Genomic DNA, 21,456 nt, shown 5'->3' on the forward strand with positions numbered 1-21,456 from the left:
AAAGCCAATGTCCTTTAAAGACATCCCGTCAATTTTCTCCGGTGAATGGTTTTCACAGAATTCTACTAAAGCAAAAATTATGGAACTGAAAAAGATTTAAAAATTGATTGCAAATCACTGCTATGGCTGGAAAAATTGTATATGCTCATTTTAGTTCTCAGCTTATCTGAAAAAGGTTAGATAAAACATTTCATTTTAACCATTCTTTTTTTTATGTGTCAGAATAGTGTGTCAAGACTTCATCCTGACACTTAAGGACAGGATTTCCCATAGTGTCAGATATGAGTTAGAGTAAATGTTTCTATATAAATGTCCCCTGCCAGGAGGTAGAATATCATCTTTTTAGCTGCTGGAGTGACAGGTACTGGGGAGCGTGCCCGTCATTTCAGAAAGCTGTCCAGGAGCTCTTGGAGTGGGGAGCATGGCAGCGCTAGGTGACGAGCACAACTGAAAAGGACGAAGCAGATTAATAATATCCCATGACCCCATATGTAGTGGAATGGCCGATTGGAAGGCAGTTATTGTTGTTATATGTTATTTGCTGCTTTCTCTGAAGCTTAAATTCATAAATGTGACAGAGGAGAGAGCTATTGTTTGTTCCAGCGGTAAAACCTGCCTTTGCTAAAGACCTTTCCCCTATTCTTGACATGCAGGGGTGGTAAAAAGCTTTGAAAAATCACTCAGTAAGGTTACAAACCAAACTATCTTCGTGATCAAAAGCTTACCAGCCTGATCAAACTGCTTCAACTGAAGGCCCTTTTCTGACAGTGAGTATCTGAGGAGATTCATACACCGCGCCCACACGCTTCCTTTTAATTCTCTCCACATATTTTCACTTGGTTCGGTTGTTTATCCTCTTTGCCAACTACCCCAGGCTTAGAAAAGTGTTTACTGTGCTAACTTGTGATGATCCCACATGCTTGTAGGTATTTGTTTTGTGAGACATAGTTAACTGTGTTGGTAAAAGTGAGAATAATAGTAACTTTCATAGAGCATTTTGCTCTTCAGTACCCTGGTGTCATTTAGGAGAAATTTCTGTGATATTTTAGGAACCAGCTCAAGACTTCCAACCATGTGCAACTCCAAGGAGGGCGAATTCTGCAGCCTGCGATTTATTTTACTCTTTTTTAAATTTGCCCTCCAGTGATCTGAGTATTTATTTTGGGATAAAATTATAACAGTTTAGGATTGTATTATATTATATTACAATCTGTTGAGATTTTAATGTCCTGCAATTTAGTTCTTCTAGACTAAACTGCTCTTCAGTCTGTCACCTTGTCTGTCCTTGCCCCAGGAGTAGTATCAGAGGGTAAAACAAGGCTTTTACGTAGCCCACAGGCTCACCATCCAAAGCTGTACTGAACCAAACAGGACTCGTGGCACATTAGACATCCCTCCAGGGGAATACTCTTAGGTCTTACCACCTCCCTTTTAACTTGCTGGGCTGTGAGGCTGATCACCTCGTGCTGCAGCTTTATGAGTCTGTAATGAGAGAGTGGACCCGGAGGCACCTGGGTCCAAGCCATTTTCTGCTCTTGTGCTGGTAAGAAGCGCACATGCACATTGGGCAAGTGTGACTGCAGGGACTTCTGCAGTGCTTCAGGAAAAACGGTGTGCAGTTTAAGTGACTCAATCCCATCCACTAACTGCATTTTGTGAGAATATCAGGGCTTTGTTTTGGCTTCTTCAGTGAGGAAGAACTTTCTATGTTAATAATAAAGAAAAATCAAATGTGGACAGTGAACCTAAAGATAGTATGGATTTTGTGTTAGTATGACACACAGGGTCTTTAACAGATCCTGGCAATACTGCTATCAGTTAATTGACAGGCTTTACTAATATCCATGTGTACTTAGATCGGCTCCTTATGTCTCATCTTACCTATTTGCCCATCAAAAATGAGGGAGTATGAAGCTGAATTATTTCCTCAGAATCATGACTCAGGTCAACCTGCTGCTCATCAGCCCAGGAGCAACTACTGCAGCTCATGACTTCAACTTCTTTATCTTTTCACTCAACCTGCAGGTAGTCAAGGACTGAATTCTGTTGTGAATTTTGTTCTAACAAAAGCCACAGCATTCCTGCCAAAAATAAGCTGTATCTGCACAGCCAGTAGCTATATCTTATGATGACTTAGAATAGAAGTTAGATGGATAAATGCACTGACAGGGTGAGCTAATGGCCACTCCCTTAATAAGGGCTGTAATTTGAAGAATGCAGAATCTGTTTGTCCACCCGCATGGGAATTCTCCTCTTGGGAAGAATAACTTTCTGGTTAAACCCACAAATCTTGCTACTTTGCACATTTATTTTTACAAGATTGACCAGTTCTGAAAGCATTGAGATAGAACTCACTTAGAAGTCTCTGAAAAATTGCTTTCAGGCAGTTGAAGTCACTGCCTCTGCAGTGCTGCCTGACCAGAGACATGTGAGCAGCGTGTCTGCTGTCCTGATCCTGCTCATCTAGGTGTGCTTAGCCTGGAGATGCATTAACATTCTCTAGAAAGTTTAGGGAGTGCTAAATTTTACTAAATAATACAAATTCTTCCTGGGAACAGGCTGCAGTTTTCCTTAAGGCTTGTCCTTTTTTATTTCATTAAACATTTAGCTTTTTCGATCAAACCAGTGCTTTCCTTATTTTATGAATCTATACATTCTTCCTTTCTTCTACATGAGTGTGTCTGCATTAGGGTCATGTGACAAGCCAGCTTTGTTACTAAGAGAGCTGGAGCATAACTGTGTTTTGCAATTTTATAAATACTTCTAATGGCAGGTGAAAAAAATGGATCTTATCCTTGGTGTGAGGAAGCACACTGTAAATCAGCATCAGGTTTAAACAAAATCTAACTCTTTGGCTGATCTTATGGATGGGCTTGTTCCTGTTGGAATGAGCTGAAGCCTTATGGAGCCGTACATGCAAGCACATGGCCTCATTCACATTTGCTTAAATAGAGTAGCTGCACTACTGCATTTGTGAAGCTGGGACTACAGCTGTTATGTTTTGAGATTCATGTTATTGGATATTATATGTTAGTACTTATTTTTCCCACAGTCCACTTCAAAGTATTTTGAAGACTTCCTGTATCAAACTAGCAAGCTTTTAATGAGTAAGATACAAAACCTTGCTGACTGCAATGGAAGATGACTGCAACCCCATAGGTTTGGGTCAGGGCAGTAAATATAACTCATGGTTACACAGTATGATGTTTCTTGCGCGCTACAGGCTGATTAGCAACAGAACTAAATGTAGGTGCATTTATAACAGAACTCCTTCAAAAGCACAGACTTATGTTTTAGAGGTAGTGATTGTTTGTATAAGCAGTTCCAGTGAGCTCAGCAGCACTACGTCAGCAGGGTATTGCTGCCACTCAGGGCAAGGACCAAGAAAATCAGGCACTCTGTTGTTATGGTCACACAGGTTTTTTTAATGGCACTCTTGCAGGCAAAAGCAAGATTTCAGCTGGTGCTGACTGCTATTATTCAGGTGTGTCATCGCATCTAGCTTGATTTACATCAGCTGAGGATCTGACCCAAGATTGATTTGCTCTCTGCAAATACAGGCAGAATTTAGACTGATGCTCTTACATGTAGCAATTAAAATGTAGTAAAAACTTGGCTTCAGGTCATTACTGAGCTCAAGTTTCGGTTGTTTTGTTGTTTGTGGAACATGCAGTCTAGGGTGTTTGGATGTGAGTGGCCAGGTGTTTCCCAATATTGAAGTTCTTCGTGTGGAAGCATGCACAGATAACACAGCTCAGTCTGTCACAACCCTTGGTGGTGCCCTTCCAGCATTTGAAGTTCTGACTTGAAAGGACTGACTTCTGAGAAATCGAGGCACAGACTGCCAGCCCCTCTCTTTCAGCAGGAACTCTCAATGACAGAGGACAGATTCAGATTAGTAGCTGAACTACTTCTCAGGTGAGTACCCCTTGCCTCGCTGGGAACTGTGTGTGTGTTTCAATTCCAAAGCACTACTTGGTCTTGGACCTCTACCTCTGAGAAGGAAAGGTCAGTATTTACTCCCTTAACACATAGCGAATATCTATGTTTGGTGCTGTTTCTTGCTTTCATACATTTTTGTCTTTAGAAGGTAAGAGAGTTTTCTTCAAAACACATTGTAATTGAAGTTAAGCTGTCTTAAATCTTGCAAAGATCTTAGTTTGTAATTCTGTAACTTTTAAAATTAGGGAGGAGTTGAAACTTTCATCTCAACTTACTAAAGTCCTCTGCTCTGTGCTTTAAATTCCATGCAGATTTGCAGCCCTAGCTACATATTTTTAAATAAACAAAAGACTTAGGAGAATTCCGGGGAAATTCTGAAAATGGCACTGCTGGCATTTTAAATTTTTCTTTTCTCCTTGTGCTTTTTCCATGTTGAAGCTGTTTAAGTTTTTCTTACTTTTCTGCTTTCCCTGCAAACACTGTTTATTCATTCTAAGAAAACATCAGTTGGGTAAACAGAAGTTTTTATACTTGTAGCACTGCAACTCCTACTAAGATGCAAATTGTGCTGCAGGGAAGATAGTTTGTGCTTTTCTTTCCTCTTTGCTTTTCTTTTTTTGACAGTCGGTTAATAAAGACTCAACAATAAGCAGCTGCCTGTGATGTCATTTGGGACTTTGTCCACAGAGCTTGTATTTACAAGTACTGAGCAACTACACAGCAGCAGCAAACCCAACTATCAGCAAACTTCATGTCTGCTGTTACTGGAGGACTTCAGTAGTGCTGTGGATGGTGTAGAAAGCTAACTCTGTTCTTCTAACCACAGACTTTTAAAGCTTGGTAAATAAACACTGGATAAACTCAAGAGAATTTCTGGACTGCAGAGACTTCTTACGGTTCTGAGTTCTCCAGGGCTGGCATGTTTTAACTGAACTGCTGCAAGTAAGACTTTTGCTGTTTTGGTGTTTTTATCATCTCTGTAAAGCTTATTTTCTCTAGGAGTGTGTCAGCATTGCTATTTGTAGTTTTGCTTTAATTAAAAGAGCAGCAAGTATGTAGTTGTTAGGAGTAATTACAGCCATGCATCTGAGTGTGGTTCAGCAACAGAGTAAAGGACAAATGAAAACTTGATTCTGGCTTTTGTTTGCATGAGATTACGCTGAAGTGGCTCTCTCTTAATTTAAGTGATGAAACACTAAGATTCTTAAAACCTCGTGAGTACTGTCATTAACGGAACAAAAACTAGTCTGTCTTAAGATTGTTCTCTTATCATTTCATGGTATTTATTTGAATATTCAAAATTAACTTGAATTTTTAATATAACTTCCTTATAGTTTTTAGTACAGTTTTCTTTAAAAATTGTTTTGTTCCTTATGCAGGCACCGATTTAAAACAAAATTTGACTATTTTTACTTTTAACTTCCGTTCAAGTTCTGGGGTTATATAAGTTTAAAAGAAAGAATCATACAGTGCTTTGAAATCTGATGCCTTTTGTATAAAATGAGTTGTCAGTTATGTGAGAAACAGTAATTTTTGTTTTGAGTGTTCATGTTAGAAATCTAAGAAAACCTGAAACATCAGAGCTGAAACACTAGTACACTGGTACCTACTGTGAAAACTGTTTCTATGCTGCCTGCTGTTTGTGGGACAGAACTATGTTTCTGACCACTGGTTAACTAATTTTCAGGACAACTAGCTGCGATTGTCGTGGAATTACTCTCATTTTACATAGGGGGAAACTGGCCCATAGATGTGATTTATTAAAACTTAGTTTACCTGCTTCAAAAGCTGGTAACAAACCCCAGGTCTCCTGCTTCTCAGTTCAATCCTTCACAGAAGCCCGTTCTAAATTACTGCAATTTCAGTTGTAGAGGCTTTTCCAGGGCGTAACCTGATCACAGTATGTGTATGAGGAACTCTTTTATTACCATTTACCTCTACTTAATGATCTGTCTTTGTGGAGACAAAGCACATTTCTGAAGAATGAAATCAGCAAACTATGATTGGCAAGTATATGAGAGTAAGTCAGTACAAATCAATCAAATAGGAGCTGGAGGATTTCTCCTTATTTATTAGCACTATCAGCTTTGGTTTGCTTTTCTTGCTGCTGACTTTGTTTACGAGGCCTCTCAACCCTACACAGCAACAGATTTTTGGGGCTTCCTATTAAGGTTTGGGTGGCTACAACTGCAGATGCCCCTTTCGAGTGACCCTGTTTCTACAGCAGATCAAAACCTGTCTGTCTCTTCTTTTGATGTTATAATGTGGCTTGGCATTTCAAGATATTGTGCAACTTAGAGGCTGTTGTTCTGTCTTTGGAATTGAAGCATATTCTCCTGGGGGGGGATGGAAGAACCCTAAATTTAGCTCTGCATTGATGCCATGCGACTGGCAAAGTCTTCTGGGGTTTTAAATAGGCGCTTAAATAAGAGCATAGAGTTTGCTTGTTTACGTGTTCACCCTTCTTCAGTAATAGTATAAACAAAAAGTTTGTATGTTCTTTAAAAGACCTTCTTGTAGCTCAGAAGCTTCCACTGAACGCAAGAGTGAAGAACAGAGAAGCGTGTCAGAGCCTTTCCCTGGAGAGAAGGAACAGGCTTAATGTTAGGTGGTTTGATCCCTACCACAGTGACTCCTGTGAGCCAGTCTTTCCTTCCCTCTGTTACATTGTGGCCAATAATGATGATCCACCGATGTGAACTGATAAGGGTATTTACACTTGCAAAGTATTCAGGTACCATGTTGGCAAATGCCTACAGACTCTTCAAAATAATTAGAACAATGTGAGATTAAAAAAAATGCTCAGGTCCCACTTATCTTTCTCACGTAATTTTAAGTTCAAGTCCTAATCTTTCAAATGTGAATTTTACGCCTTTTTCAGAAAACTTCATAGACTTCTCTACCGTGCATGAGTTGTGTATAAGTGTTTAGAGGCTTAGATTTAAACAAGTAGAAATCCTGCCCCAGTAAATGTAAAGTGGTAGGGTACAATTCCACTTCAGTCAAGAGCAAATCTTCAGCTAATTAACTTAAGAGCAGGAGCAGACTCTCAAAACCTGATGAGCCTGGGGGCATTTGATTTTCATTTTCCTCTCTTACATTTCCCTTCTCACATTTACATTTTCTTTCTTACATTCCAATGTAGCAAATTAGGATACAGAGTGAGCTCACTTTTCAGGAGAGGGATCCCCTGGTTGAATTTTCCCTGGGTCTGAGAAATCTGCCCAAGGATACCGCATATAATCTGATAACATTCTGGGATGGCATTAAAGGGGACAATTGCCAAAAGAATGTGAGTTCTTTGGGCTTTCTCACCATCTGAAAAGAAATGGAATAAGTGCAGACTCCAGCCTGTCATCATCTGACAAGTGGGACTGAGGTAAGGATAAAAGCCACAGAACAAAGGTGCCAAAGGGAAGCACAGCTGGCTGAGGAGCTTAGCACGGCACAGCCAGGGCCAAATGCGGGGTGATGCTCTGTAGGTCCTGTGCGGTTCTGCACGTGTTCAGCTCCTGGCAGGATTGGAGTTGTGCTTAATAAAAATCCATGCCAAAGCTGCCAGAACACCTTTGTGAGTTATGGCATCTAATATGCAGTTTTATTACTAAAACAGAATAAATGTACAATGCAAATAGAACATGAACCATTAAAACTTGTAAGACTTGGTTCTGTACTGTCTAATGATACCGCTTGCGTAGCATGCAGAAACCTGAATTACATTAGGTATTCCCTCATGGTTACATAAATTAGTCATGATGTTTTGGGGATGAAAACTTAGGTAGCTATTATGTGAAAAACACTTGGAGTCTTTTATGATTCCATTGACTGGCATTCAGGTGAATCACATAAATGTGGTTTGTACAGCAGCAGTGACTTCTGGAAACTTGCAGTAACATTGTCTACGGGCTATGAATGTTGCAGACCCTGAAAAGCAGGTTGCATTATAAAGCAGTGGATAAAAATTATGTTGCTGAAAAATGGTCTATTAGTATTGACATACAGCAAGAACAAATGCTACTGTTAAACTGCATGCTTGATAAGCTTTCCACAGGACAACACTATTTGTTTTCTGGAACCAAACTAGCCTTGGATAGTGTGTGCACACAATGGGTCTGTGCAGAATCAAATGCATGTCACAAATTATTTTCTTTGACAGTGCTAATTGATTATTATAATTCGTCGTTATCTCAATTGTTAAATTCAACAGTTTACCATATCCTTTTGTTTCTTTGTTGCTCAGACATAATACAAATAGGAAGAGTTAATTACTGCATGCTACAACAGAGGCGAATTTCATTGTCTGCTTCACTTTAACTGAAGCTGTGTTGAATCACCACTGTGGATTTTCAGTAATGGTGGAGAAAAGAAGGGAGCAGGAATTCTTTTGCAGTGAAGTTCCTTTTTGATGGTATTGGCACTTGTATTCTGAACAGTATTCACTTTGCAGCTGGACTATATTGTGTTTGCTTCACCTATACGAAGTATTACCTGACTGTGCAAACTGAAATCACAAGTGTGCATTGATCCTGCTGGGAATCAGTGGTGCTCCCTGAGGAACCTACCACAACTTGACATGAGTAAAAGGGTTGCATTTGCTTCCAAAATGACTTTCTCCACTAGATACGAGCACTTAGCTTTTTTTCTTCACTGCTCTGGTGGTGATGTCCGGAGCCGCATCTGCTGGGGTAAAGGAAGGAGTGCTCTTGGTGCAGGAGCTCTAGAGAGATTAAGCGATGGCTTAATTTATCCAAATTCCTAAAGCTCTGATCTATGCTTCTATCTTCTAAGATTTGGTGTAACTTTGCTGTAAAATGTAGGATGTTTTCAGCTGCTCTGAAATGATCTGACAAAATGGTTCATAGTGGTAAGGTTTTGGGGGGTTACTTTGCCAGTAGAGGGCCATGTTAAACTGGATAAAATAACTCCCTCTTGGAGTCTTACATTTTCAGTGAGTAACAGCTTAAAGCATATGGTTGTTTTCAAGGGCAAAACGAGTAAATAATTGGATTTTTTAGAAGCTACTGAAAGATTAATTATTTAAAATCAGAATCACATCACTTTACAGTACAGCACAGTTTTGTGTCAGTCTAATTAGACTGAATTCTGGTCTTTGAAATACATCATACATACCTGTTTATTCTAAACTGTTCAAGGTTGATAGATACAGCCCTAATAAGTCATTAAGCTGACGTGATATACAGCAGCAGCATGTGCTTTTGCTATAACGGCACAAACGAGAAAAGAATTGTTCTTCAGAGGTACAACCACGTTTGGTTTTGATGTGGCCTCTATACTAGCAGTCATTACTCAGGCTCTAGTGCTGCAGGAGTTGACCTTTGGCAAAATATTTTGTTATCCTCAATCTTTTATACAGGCCTTTTGTGAACTCTGCACAGCTCTCATTTTGCTGATTGCATTTAAAGTCATTTATTGCAGTGTTTGCCCTTCTAGCAGATGTTAAAGGATTCCCTGCCTCCCCCTTAAAGGCTACTCCTCCGCAGCATCTAATTATAACCTACACAAAAGATTAACAGATGTTATAATTGTCTTTACTCATTGATTAAATAGTTTCTGCATGATTTGCTCTCTCTTCCCTTCATTGCTGATTTGTGAGGTCTTTCTGGATGAGTCCCATGCATCTGCAATTTGTTAACAGTGGCTCTCCAGGTTTTTAACTTTTTGGGTTTGTGGTTCAGTTTGAGCAGGTTATAGATGATCTTCTGGACAATGTGGCAGAAATGTGTTAAAAGTGGGTGGGTGAATACTTGCTTTGATTCCACACATTCCTGGTTTTCCTCTTCCTTTTAACCATTCCATCTGAAATGTATGTATAAAGAAGGCTAATTTAATGCCCATAAATTGGAGACTGGAGGGCTAAATTCTGAGATTTGCTTAGCAGTATTTTTGTCCCTGTATTTCAGTTTCTGCTTGCAGAGGAAATTAGTGGCTGAACAAACCAGTTTAAGAAGAAAATTCCTAGTAAAAAACTTCTAGTAGGACCTAGTAGGTCCATAGTGGGACCATTAGGAGATTTTGGGTTTGCCTGGGGTTTTTTGTGTGGTTCTTTTCTCTTTTCACCTTCTCACAAAATTAAGTTTACTTGATTCTTGAGCTAACTAATCTCTTCTCTGTTGTGTTCCCACACTGAGATGAGGGCTCTTTTCTCGGGTGGATCCATAGTCCTCCTGCCAAGCTTAGCAACTGTTGTTCTACATCTTTTAGCATCTTGAACTAGGTCAGACCAAACAATGTTTCTTTTCAGAGGTGGAACATCTTGCAGATGTATTCTCACTATTGGGGATTTACTTGCACTTAAAAGTCCTTCCTTGTTGTTTCGATTCCATATAACGTTCTTACATCTTTCATGGGCAGAGATGTGAATCATTGGCAAGTCCACAAGGATTTCCATGACAGTCTCTCAATGTCCCACAGTTCTACGAAGCTGCATCTGTCATAGGGCCTAAGCCTCAAGTGCTCTGCCTTGCTTAGTTTAGAATTAGTATAAGAAGAAAGCAAAGTCAATGGAGAGCATTTTCTCACGTGTTCTTTGACAAAACCTCTGAAAGGGTTAAAGAAGAGAAACAGATTGAAGGATTGAATTATGGGCTTGGTTCTTCAAAAGCTGCAAAATATTGTACTGTTTCCCCTGCCCGTCCCCCAAATCCTACTCAAATATAAAACTGTTGCCTTGATTCCTAGTCAGAGAAACCACCTCATGTTGAGGCTGGGCATACCTTCTATCAAAACCCTTTTTGTAGTTTTGGCTACCAAAAATACTCGAGTTCTGTGTGGATGTCTGGGAATATTGGCTCAATTAATGCGGATTCCTGGATATGTGGCACATCCTGTGTGATTCTGCTTTGTTGATACTGTGTGGAAATATATTCTCTTTACAGTGAACACTGCACATAGTGCTGGCTGTGAGATTTTGCAAAATATAACCTACAGGGCTCTAGGTTTTTATCAGTTTTTAGAGTTTATCTTTTACTTATAATTCATGAATTTTATTAGCCTGACTAATAATCTTTGCAGTGCACAAAAGCATTTGTCTGGGGATTCAAAACTGCTCTAGAAACAAACGTACTTTGTTTGTGGGATTAACAAAGAACACTGTATCCTCCTTGTTTTTAAATGACATCTCAGTGCTCCCAAATACTTTCCACTTATGAGCTGGGGGGACCAGATTATAGATTTGTAATGAGAAAATTCCAGGGTGCCAACTGTTCTTGCGAAGTGTATTTTAATTATATAGACACCTGTCCACTACCAACTTGTAATATTTCGTAGAGGTCACTGAACAGCCAGCTCATGGAAATGACTTTTATTCAATACCAACCTGGTCTGAGTTTGAAACGCTGATCCAGAGGTGAAAGGCTAAAATCCCAATTACCAATAATCAGATCTATCCAATCCCCATATTATGCTGGTGATAAACAGTGTAGGTGCCCTTTGCAGTTACACGTGAGGAACACTTAGTAATTTCTAAAAGTTCAGCTAAATCATTAAGGATTTTTAACATCCACTAGTAGATGTTATGAAGGAAAGTATTAAAGTGAAACCTGGTGTAACATTATAATAAACAGATCTCTTATGTCACTGGCTGCTAGCCCTAACATTTGAGACTAAGATCTTAATCTTTATTTTAAGGTTGCACAAGTAAATGAAAGGCAGCAGCAAATGAACTGAAGAGGAGAGACAACAGTAGCACAATCTAACTAATAACTTCCTTCCCTTAAGCTGCAGTTCTGTCATGGTGTTATTGATTGGGAATACATCACGACGTTCATAGCAAACCATTTCTATCATTTATATTTACCAATCTTTAATCAAGTGAATTGCATTTCTTCTCGATTACAACAGAAATCTCCTGTCACAAGAAGAAGCTTTAAACAGACATTGATAACTTTAATCGACTAGAGGCTAGTTTCAGCACAGCCCTGAGAAAGGAATGCCATGGGCGGCATGAAGATGCAGAGACAGACATATACCACAAACCCTAGGCAAAGTTTTGATTGCTCTTGGCAGGGAGGTAATCTTTCTGTGTTCCTAGTAAAGCACTAAATTCTCAGTTTCACCCACTGGCTATTGTCTGTTGTGGAAGCAAGTTGCTATTTACTTGGTTTACTTATTCCTCTCTACCTGAACTCCAGGTTTGTTTCCTTTGAGTTACAGGGGGATTCCCACCTTGGGTGCATGGTTCAAGAGCTTATAATGCTCCCCCCCTCCCTGGATCTAACTTAACCAGCAGCAGTAGGAAGGAGGCTGGATCCCCTTAGCTCCTATCATACTCAGCTGAGATGGGGTGGCTCACCCAGGTGTGAGGCAGAGAAGAGGTTAAGGTTTAACTCAAAGGATCCTCACCCAAGAAGACAGGAAGGATATGACACCTTCTTGTGGGTTTAGGACACACCATTGGGCAAGAAGATGGGACTTCTTTCCCTCTGAAGACCCCACCTGGTTTTCTCCTTCCTTTCTTCTTCCCCTTCCTAGAGTCCCATTCAGATATTCTCTTCTCTCCAGTAGCTCCAGGTAACATCACTGTGAACCAACAGGGAAAACCAAAGGTGAACAGCACTAAAGCCTGCAGCACCCTGCTTCAGACCCCCAACTGTCACAGAAAAAAAAAAATTGTTCTAATTTTTTTTTTTAAATGCTGCTTTAATGCTTCCTGGTTTGCCCTGTATGGGAGCCAGTTTTAAATCTGTGGAGAGAGTCAAGGATATTTGGCTTATTGCCTACATAGCTGCTTTCAGTTGGTTGGTGGCAGGCTCTTCTCTGCCTTTTTGTTGGGTTTAATTCTGTCACAGTTGCATTTCTACAAACATTCATTTTGACAGAACAGCCAAGAGGTGAATGAGAACCAAGTGTCTTCTGCTGCATTGTGCAGAATTTTGAGAAAGAATCATTCCCCTGTTTGGGTGCATAGTGATGTACATCTCTGGTAGATGGAGAAAAGTAATGACACAGAGCAGCAGCACTAATAGAAAGTTTCACTGTTAAAGTCTTTGACAAAGAGGAATTATTCTGTAAATGGCACTTGTATTATTACCTCCACACTATAGCAGAGAAACTGAAACAGTGAAGTTAGTGAATCAAGCTAAACCACCCACTTAGGAGCAGGGATCCAACTCAAAATATGGGCAAACAGTTAGGGCTTACCTGAAATGAAAAAAATATATTTTCCTTCCTTCTTGCTTATGTCCAAAACTGTTTCTCCTCCCTTCCCCCACCAAATTAATAAACCTTATGCAGAACAAAATACTTTAAAAGGTTAGATTTAGTCTCAAAATGCACTTTCAAAATCAAAGTGGATGATCTAGAACAAGCAAGTGCATTAACGCTTTCCCCTTCCCCATTAAAAATACTTCCCCCCCCCCAGCTGAAATTCAAGCTAAACAGTATTATTGAATAACTGGTTATTCCAAGACTGGAGGAGCAGAAACTATAATCTTAATAGCTTTATCTAAACTTGCACAGCATTATTTCCAAGAAATAATCTAGGGGAAAAAATACCCTATTTGAGGCATAAATGTGAATTCTGTAAGGAAAAAGTGGAAGAGTAATCCTGTGCCAACCCAACTGTTGCTACTGCAAGCAAAAATATCTTTCAGATTTTAGTGAATGATGAACTTCTGAAAGGTCAGTAGTTGTTTTTCTTTTTCTTTCATGCTACTTTTTGTAGTCTAATGATTTTTACTTTGCATTCTAAACAGGGAGATGCTTGAGAAAGGGAGAGACTAGAGAATTTTAATAGTATGCCTCCTCTCTTTCTAATGTTTTCTGGATAGTACTGTATCCATGATCCCGATGTGTGGGATTATTATCTGTGATGGCAGAGTATCTGTTCTCTGCCATTTCACTTGGTAGAACTGAGTGCAGATGAATTAAAGACTGGTAGAATGACATAAAACATAGGAGAGCTGTGAACCTTTTAAATAGGAAATTAATGAATGCTTTTTAATTTACATTTTTATTAAGTTTCTGGCAGATGGAAAAATTAGAAATCAGTGTGTGACAGCCAGTCTTCACACTGAGAAACTGGAGTAAGCACTGCCAGCAGCTGACTGCATGGAGGGAAGGATGGAGTGGCTCTTCTGCCCCCCCACCCCCGCCCCAAGCAAAAGCCTTTCACTCTAATTGTCTCTGATGTGGATCAACCAATGCAATATATAAAGAGAGACTCTAAGAAGAAAGGGAGACAGGGCTCTTTTCTTCCCCATCAGGGTCTTCAGACAACGCATTCCTGGCAGCATCCTCACTTTCTGTGTACTTTATTGTACTTCATCCTGCCTTATTTTTTTAATTTGACAAGTGTTCCTTTGATTCTCTGGGAATCAATCTGTATTGGATTTCAGTTTAGTTAATTTCTTCAGATACTCAGCATCCTTTTCCCCTCTTTATTTCTTTTCAGCCTATTGTCAATAACCTAATCAATTCCTCACTGTCTCTAGTGTTAGTATATGTCCCTCAAACTTGCGGAGATGGTCATTTCTTCCCATTTCAGTCTCCTCTTTGTCATTGTTTGAAACTACTATGAAGGCACTTGTTAATTGTTTCCCACCAAGTCAATACTTTAATTGTCTTTGCTGCTATTGTCTGAATTCCATCATGTTTGTTTATATCTTTTTAGCCCAGAACTGAATTCAGCGTTTGAGATGAGATTGCTCTAGAATTGCAGAGAAAAAAAGAGGTGAAGGGCTGTTCAGTATGCTGGCACTGTTCAGTGTTCTGTCACTGTCTAAGGAAATATGGATAAGGGCAGAACATCTTTCATTTTTAACATTTTCATAATAGTTTTCTTGGCCATAAGCTGAAGATGGAGTTGAATCAATGTGTATCTGTTCTTTTTAATTTTGCGGTCTTGATATCCCACAGTCCTACATGCTCTGTTGTGTAAGAATAAAGTGAATTTGAATTGGCCGGGGAAATCTCTCTGGAGTTTTTTTCGTGTACGCTCATTGGCGTATAGGGAATACATCCCACAACAAAACTGGAGATGGTAGAGCCGAGTCGTGCCCCGTTGCTTTTCTGTTGTGAGCATGAGCATGAAGGAGAGATGTCACTGAAGCATGTTTGGGAATGCTGCAGCTGAATTCCCTTGGGTCTGATCCTTGGATGATGTTAGGTCAGCTGAAATTAGAGTAGACTTCTAACTTCTGCAAAGGCTGAACAGCTGGGGAGCCAGCTGAAGGACTTTAGTGCCCACCCTTACAGGATCTAAGTTAGTTCTGACACCTCCAAATTCAGCTCCAGCACTGCATCTCTGTTATGTGTCTTGTCTGTAGCAGTGAACAGAGGTGACTGCAGAGTCCAAGGAGCTGCAGGTGTAGTTACAGCTGGCCGAACTGTACAGATTTGCAGAACTCAGTGAAAGTATTTGCACAGCAAAATGAGAATTTTTTTCTGATAAAAATATACACGGTGTTCTGCATGGGAAGCACCTGGAGCAGTTCAGCCTAATGAGGCTGCATGTTCTTTTTTCGTTCCCCTGATATAGTCCATTCTTTCAAACCAAGGGCTCAGTTCTGGTTTGGCTGGCACTGGAAGAGATTGGCACTGTCTTCCCCCTCTTGTTCTTCCCCAGGCTGGACTTCAGTCATGGTGGGGTGGAGGGGCTATTTTCAGGTTATTCAGATGGATGAGTTGAGCCCTTTCTCAGTTACCTTCTTCCTGGATCATGGAGGGAAGACATATATTTCACTCTACCTTATCCTCCCTTATTTTTCATATGACGGAAAGGGATTACGAGCTTGATTCAGCTTCTTTTCTGGGCTGTTATTGAACTAATACCTCCATTATAAAGTCATTGTCTGTAATGTAAAGATAGGCCCTGGTCCACTGGGAGTGTCTGTACAGCAAGGTGAAATGTAAGACACCACGTTACAACCCCCAAAGCCCCAAATTCATTAGACAAATTCTGCAGTCTAGACATTGCAATATTCCCTCTGATGCGAATTATTTTGGTTACCTATGGAGGATGTGCAGAGCTGGGTACTGAAGATGTTCCTGGTAACTGAGGAAATATTTTTACAGTACTTATTTTATATTGAGAGTTTTCCTTTGAGCCACGTGAACATTTTGAAGTGTTACCCAGTGCTCTGTGGAGTAAAACCAGATGTCTGAACACTATCACTAAGTTAAGATGATTTTAATATTCCTCATATCCATGAGCTGGAATACATCAGTAAATAAATGGTCTTTCATTCCTTTCTTCTCTGCTGCTGAGGAGGACCAAACTGAGTAGCATCCATTTGGGACACTTCATCTCACAAAATCGCTTTCCTTCACCAAAATGTACTGTTGTAGTATTTTGCTACAAACTTCTATTGTGCACAAACTGCAAAATGAGTGAATGAGAAACAAGAGAGGTGATAGTGACAAAAAGCTACCAAGTATATTCACTCTGGTGTCTGACGGGCTTGTTTTTGGATCATGGAGTCCTGTGTGACCGTTTGAGCCATCATCCCTTTTAGCAGTGCAGGTGGAAGGGGTGGAGCATGTGCAAAGAACTGATGATTTTTAGCGTTCCCTCTGGACTACGATTAGGACAGATGTGCAGGCAGAAAAGATGCTGACTGAAATGCATCTGTCTCAGAAGGGTTCTTTAGGTGCGTTTCACAAGCTCCTAGTTCTAGTTTCAAAAATTAAGTTGGTAATCTACCATTGCTTCCAGCAGAGACACCCTCCCTACCCCCCCGTCCCCATACAGGTCTTACACGTAGGTTTGCAGTTCTTGATTCTTGAACTTTCTGGAGTAGTGCCTTAATTTACACCAATGAAAGAAAGATGAGACGGAAACACAAATCAAACTGAGCAATAGGTAGGAAACTCGACTGTGTATTTTAAATTCTTTCCTCCAGTTAGTTGTCTGTTGGATCGATTCACATGTTGATTTAATTGCATGCATTTTTCTGAACATCACAACATACTAGATGAACATACATGCATTTGGTACATTATTTTTCTTGGTTTCCTAAACTTGATGCCACTTCCTCTGATGAAGATTCGTAATTCAGTGCTTGAAACTTAATGAGATTCCTGTTGGGCTCTCTGCTGCCAGCCAATCATTTTACCATGAGAAACAACTAGCTCTAACAATGATGTACTAGATTAGAGGTTGCATCTAGCGCTTCATATTTAGCAGCCTTAACCCAGAAAATGCCAGAGGTATCTTTATTGGGATACAAAGGGGACATTTGTTTTTGAACCTCAGTATCTCCCCATAACCCTTTAGGTGTGTGAATAGTAGCAGTTCCCTGAGTGAAATTTCCTCAGATCCCGAAGTGCAGCTTCTCCAGGTGCCTGGCACTGCCCAATCCTGACCTCAGCTCAGCTGTGGCTCTCAAGGGAGAGAAATGTGTGTTGAAGCCTCCAGAGGCAGCTGATGCTGTAGCTGTGTTCAGACCATGCCTTTCTGCAGATTAACAGCCTAGATTGCAAAACTTTGCTGGAGTAGGCTCAATTGTTATGGGAATCCATCTTTACCATATAAAAGCTGATATAATTTATAATAGTATATAGTAATAAATAATATCTAATAATGAGTAGTTAGAAACTCACCCAAGAAATGGGAGCTGTGGATCTAATGTTTTCTTGAGCCTGAATAGCCTCAGTTTTGCTTGGATATCCTTTTCTTGGCTGCACGTCTTACAATTTCAGGAGGATTTTGTTTCAGTGCAGAAACTAAGGATACACAAACATCATTGTCATAATCTATTTTTTATTGATAACACTGTAATATATACTTTTCTTCCATGCTGATCAGTCGCTATCCTGATGACAGATTGATGCTTTCTGGCTGCTTATCTTTCATCATTTTTGTCTCAATAATTTTATTGCGTGATATGAATGCTTCATATGTCCCATAAAAGCAAACAGGGCAGGGCAATCCTTTGACCTTTCCAGCATTCTTTGCTGTAATTTACTGGTGGTTCTTTTCCTCCCTGCGGCATGGCCCTGGAACCCCATGATAAAAATGGACAGCCAATTCAAACAGAAAACGCTGAAAAGGTTAAAGCTTTGATTATGCTAGTCTATAAATGTTCATAGTCTCTTTTGGGTTTTTTTTTTTGGTTTTGGGTTGGGTTTTTTTCCCCTGGAAAGAAAATTGCTGAAAATGGCAATGGATGAATCGTGCTTATTACAGAATACGGAAATGATATCAGTTCAACCTGTTCTTGTTAATGCTGAAAGAACGTAATCTTGTGCCCTCTCATTTTATGTCACTGCAACCCACCTTATCCTCTTAAATGGATGCACGCATCCATTTAATTAACCTGGTTTGATACTGAGATATAAATCTTTTAAATGCTTCTCATGCAATTCATCTTGACAGCTGTCATAGTAATAACATCTTTAATGCCATATTCTTTATTTTCTGATTTATTGAAATTCCTGGTATTATTCTGAGCACCCTGATAGGTTTGCTAGATTTAAGCCCTTAATCTTAACTTTTTTTAAATCCTAGAAGCAATGCTATAGAAAGCTTTACTGGTTGTTTAGTTTGCTGCATAAATGGAAGATTATCTTGCATGGAGAAAGCGTAAATGTATGTTGAAAACTGTGATTAAAACAGGGTGGAATTTAGTAAACGAGATGCTTTATTTTAAATGCTGTGTTTCTAGAACATTGTACTAGGAGTCTGTTCTTTGCTGGCAAGTGATCACCGTCAAAAATTGCATGAGACCATTGTATGTGCTCTGCTGATTCTATTTCAAGGGATGGGGTAAGGGCAGGAGAAATCTACATCATTTGGCTGTCAAATTAGTCAACTTTCAGTTTCTTTGTAGACTGCTGTGTGTCAGTGTTGTCATACTTAATTAAAATCACAACAAAGGTGAGACGGTTCCTTGTCTAGCTCTGGCCCTTCCCACACTTCCTTGGAGCTACTTTATCATGGCCTTGTGGATGACCACTGGACATTCTGAAATCAGAATTAGAGGACTACTGGATTAGGGAGTGGTTTGGATTACAAAATAACTTGCAGGGCACAGCCAGCTCTGCGCACTGCCTGTACAGTTCCAATATGCTTTAGAACAGTTTTAGAGATTGTGAGAAATTTGGGGTATATCAAAACGAATTATCACACAAGAACACAAAAAAATAGGACTAGGAAGGAATCTTTTTCTATCTAGATATTTTCTGGCTGACTTGGCATATTTTATTTTAACATAATTTTCCAAAGCCAGTCACAATATCTAGATATGCAGGCAAGAATGGTACAGCAGTGCTGTGTTTGCTGCCTTGTAATTCCCATAGTATTCTACTTATCTAAGCATTTTAGGCTCCTGGATTGGAATTTTTCTAATTTAATTAACTCATTAATGCTGGCACATGGCACATTCTCTTTCCCTCTCCGCAAAAATGCAGCTTGCTTATCTAAATAGCAACCTAATCCAGTGGGCGTGAATGTACAATGCATACATTAGCACTAACAAACTGCTGACCAGTCTAAGCAAATACCTGGGAGTATTGGGCATTAGGCAGTCAGGTCCTGCTTACAGCATTGCTATGAAATACACTGTGGGCAAAACAAAAAAAAGCCATTTAGCTAAGTGTCAGGTTGCATAAATGCAGATGATGTTGTAGTTTTCTATTTCCCAAGCGTTGAAGTTTGAAACATTAGCACAAAAGAGAATTTTGGAATTATTTCCCCACTTTATCACTTAAAGTCATGACCAGGCTAAATACCATGGTGGGGAGAGATAGCGCTGTGGTAATGAAACCCTTTTCATGGCTCACTTTTAATCAGTAGGCAGAATTTTCTCATCTTTTGTAAGGTGGGGTTTTCTGCTGCCACTGCTCTTATGGTTTGAACACTGTACCATTTGAAAAAAAAAAAATAAATACTCAAAAAGCTTAGTACAAACCTCGCATTTTTGACTGGCCTAGGCCTTGGAAGATAAACAGTGATTTTACAGGACTGAACAGTCTTTGATCTGTTGAATACAGATCAAGTCCATAATTCTGGATTCTTTTTTTCTTCCAGTTGTGAGAAGGCCCAGACAAAGTATACTGTACCTATTTCTACTCCTTTTCCTACAAATACCACAATAAAAGCAAGCATACACACATTGATGTTAGCATCAGAGTCAGCAAAAGAAACACAGCCAGACAATAACAGATTCAGTTCAATTCAATTAGGTTCTCAGGAAATGGAATCACTGCAGAGATTGGTAATGAGATATAAAATCTTTCACCTTTAGGTCACCTGTTCATTCTAGCTAACATTTGCATTGATTAGAACTTTTACTTTCTCATAGCTGCTTCCTGACCTATGTTAGTGATATTATTTTCCTTCTCCATTCATTGCTGAGGGATAATACCAGTTCTGGTTATTCTCTTTCAGGCTTAAAGTATGGCTGTCAAACAACCAGGGCTATCAGAGTAGAAAAAAAATGCTTAAAGGTTATCACTGTATAATGTTGGGCTCATTCTGTTACCCAAGAGTTTCCTGTCCACAACGTAAAACCTGTCCTCTCGTTAACGCCTCAGAAAGACAAGCAGACTGCAGAGAGGGAGTACCTTGCTGCCCTATGGGTGTTTTGCCTTCTGGCAGTGTTAAGGTATGCAAAGCAGAGGGTGAGGGGGGCTGTGTTACACCTATTCTGAATTTAAATGAAAGGGCACTAGTTCGAAGAGCTGTCATTTTTGTCATGTGTCATAACAGCTAAATTTGTACTAATTTGTAAAAGACAGAAAAATAAATACAGTCCATTTTCAGTTACCAAAAAGATATACTGTGTGCTTGTTCCCAGCTGGCATATGTTGGCATAGCTCTGTTGAAATGTAACTGCAGTTTCAAACCGTCTGAAAATATCTTGGATGCTTATCTAAGGAATATAATGTTATACATTTTCACCAGCTAAAGCAATATATGTCAATCACCCTTTTTTACTACTAGAAATGAAGGTAGTATAATCCAAGAACTTTCTTGCATAGATTTTAGAGAGTGCTTTTCTATGTTAATCACACCGTTTCCTTGGGGCATAGTTTTAGAGCCATCTCTTGAAGTAATGAACATTCTTATATTGAGTACTAAAAATACTGCGCTTTAGGATATATAATCAGAGGCTGTTGCCTCTGGCTTGCTGGCTTTATGAACAGTGAGGGTATACTGTATTGAAGCAAGATCCCACTGAGGTCTTCCCCTGAGAGTTTTTTCTGTGCCCATACAAAACTTTCTTCCCTGAGCTCAATGCAAAACTGAGAAGACAGTAGGCAAACATCTGGGACCTGCATTCTCTTAGACTGATCCCCGTACACATCTTGAGTATACAGGCTTAATTGCTGAGTACCTCTAACTTCAGTGCCTTCCCCAATATGCTGAGCACAGATGAAGTCTATAGTCCCTTAGAGAAGAATCCTACGGTGGAAAAATTTCCTGTAGTACAAAGAACTGTGAAATGTGCCCCCAAAGATTTGCAATGTACGTATGTGAGTGCAGTATCAGTGAAGACACTGTAAATCAGAAGTGACTTTGCACTAGTTCACAGTTCAGCTGAGCTAAATGGG

The 21,456-nt window shown here is 39.7% G+C and overlaps 1 protein-coding gene across 1 annotated transcript in view; it reads left to right on the forward strand.

Moving 5' to 3' along the window:
- The first annotated feature begins 4,640 nt into the window (after positions 1–4,640).
- The window catches only part of NCKAP5 (NCK associated protein 5), a 410,016-nt gene continuing 393,200 nt past the window's right edge, over positions 4,641–21,456 (forward strand). Inside the window, exon 1 of the mRNA XM_075092891.1 lies at positions 4,641–4,884. The gene's annotated coding sequence lies outside the window, so the exon portion shown is untranslated. The remainder of the gene's footprint in view (positions 4,885–21,456) is intronic.

Source organism: Phalacrocorax aristotelis, chromosome 5 (genome assembly GCF_949628215.1).
Source record: "Phalacrocorax aristotelis chromosome 5, bGulAri2.1, whole genome shotgun sequence".
In the NCBI taxonomy this organism is placed as follows: domain Eukaryota; kingdom Metazoa; phylum Chordata; class Aves; order Suliformes; family Phalacrocoracidae; genus Phalacrocorax; species Phalacrocorax aristotelis.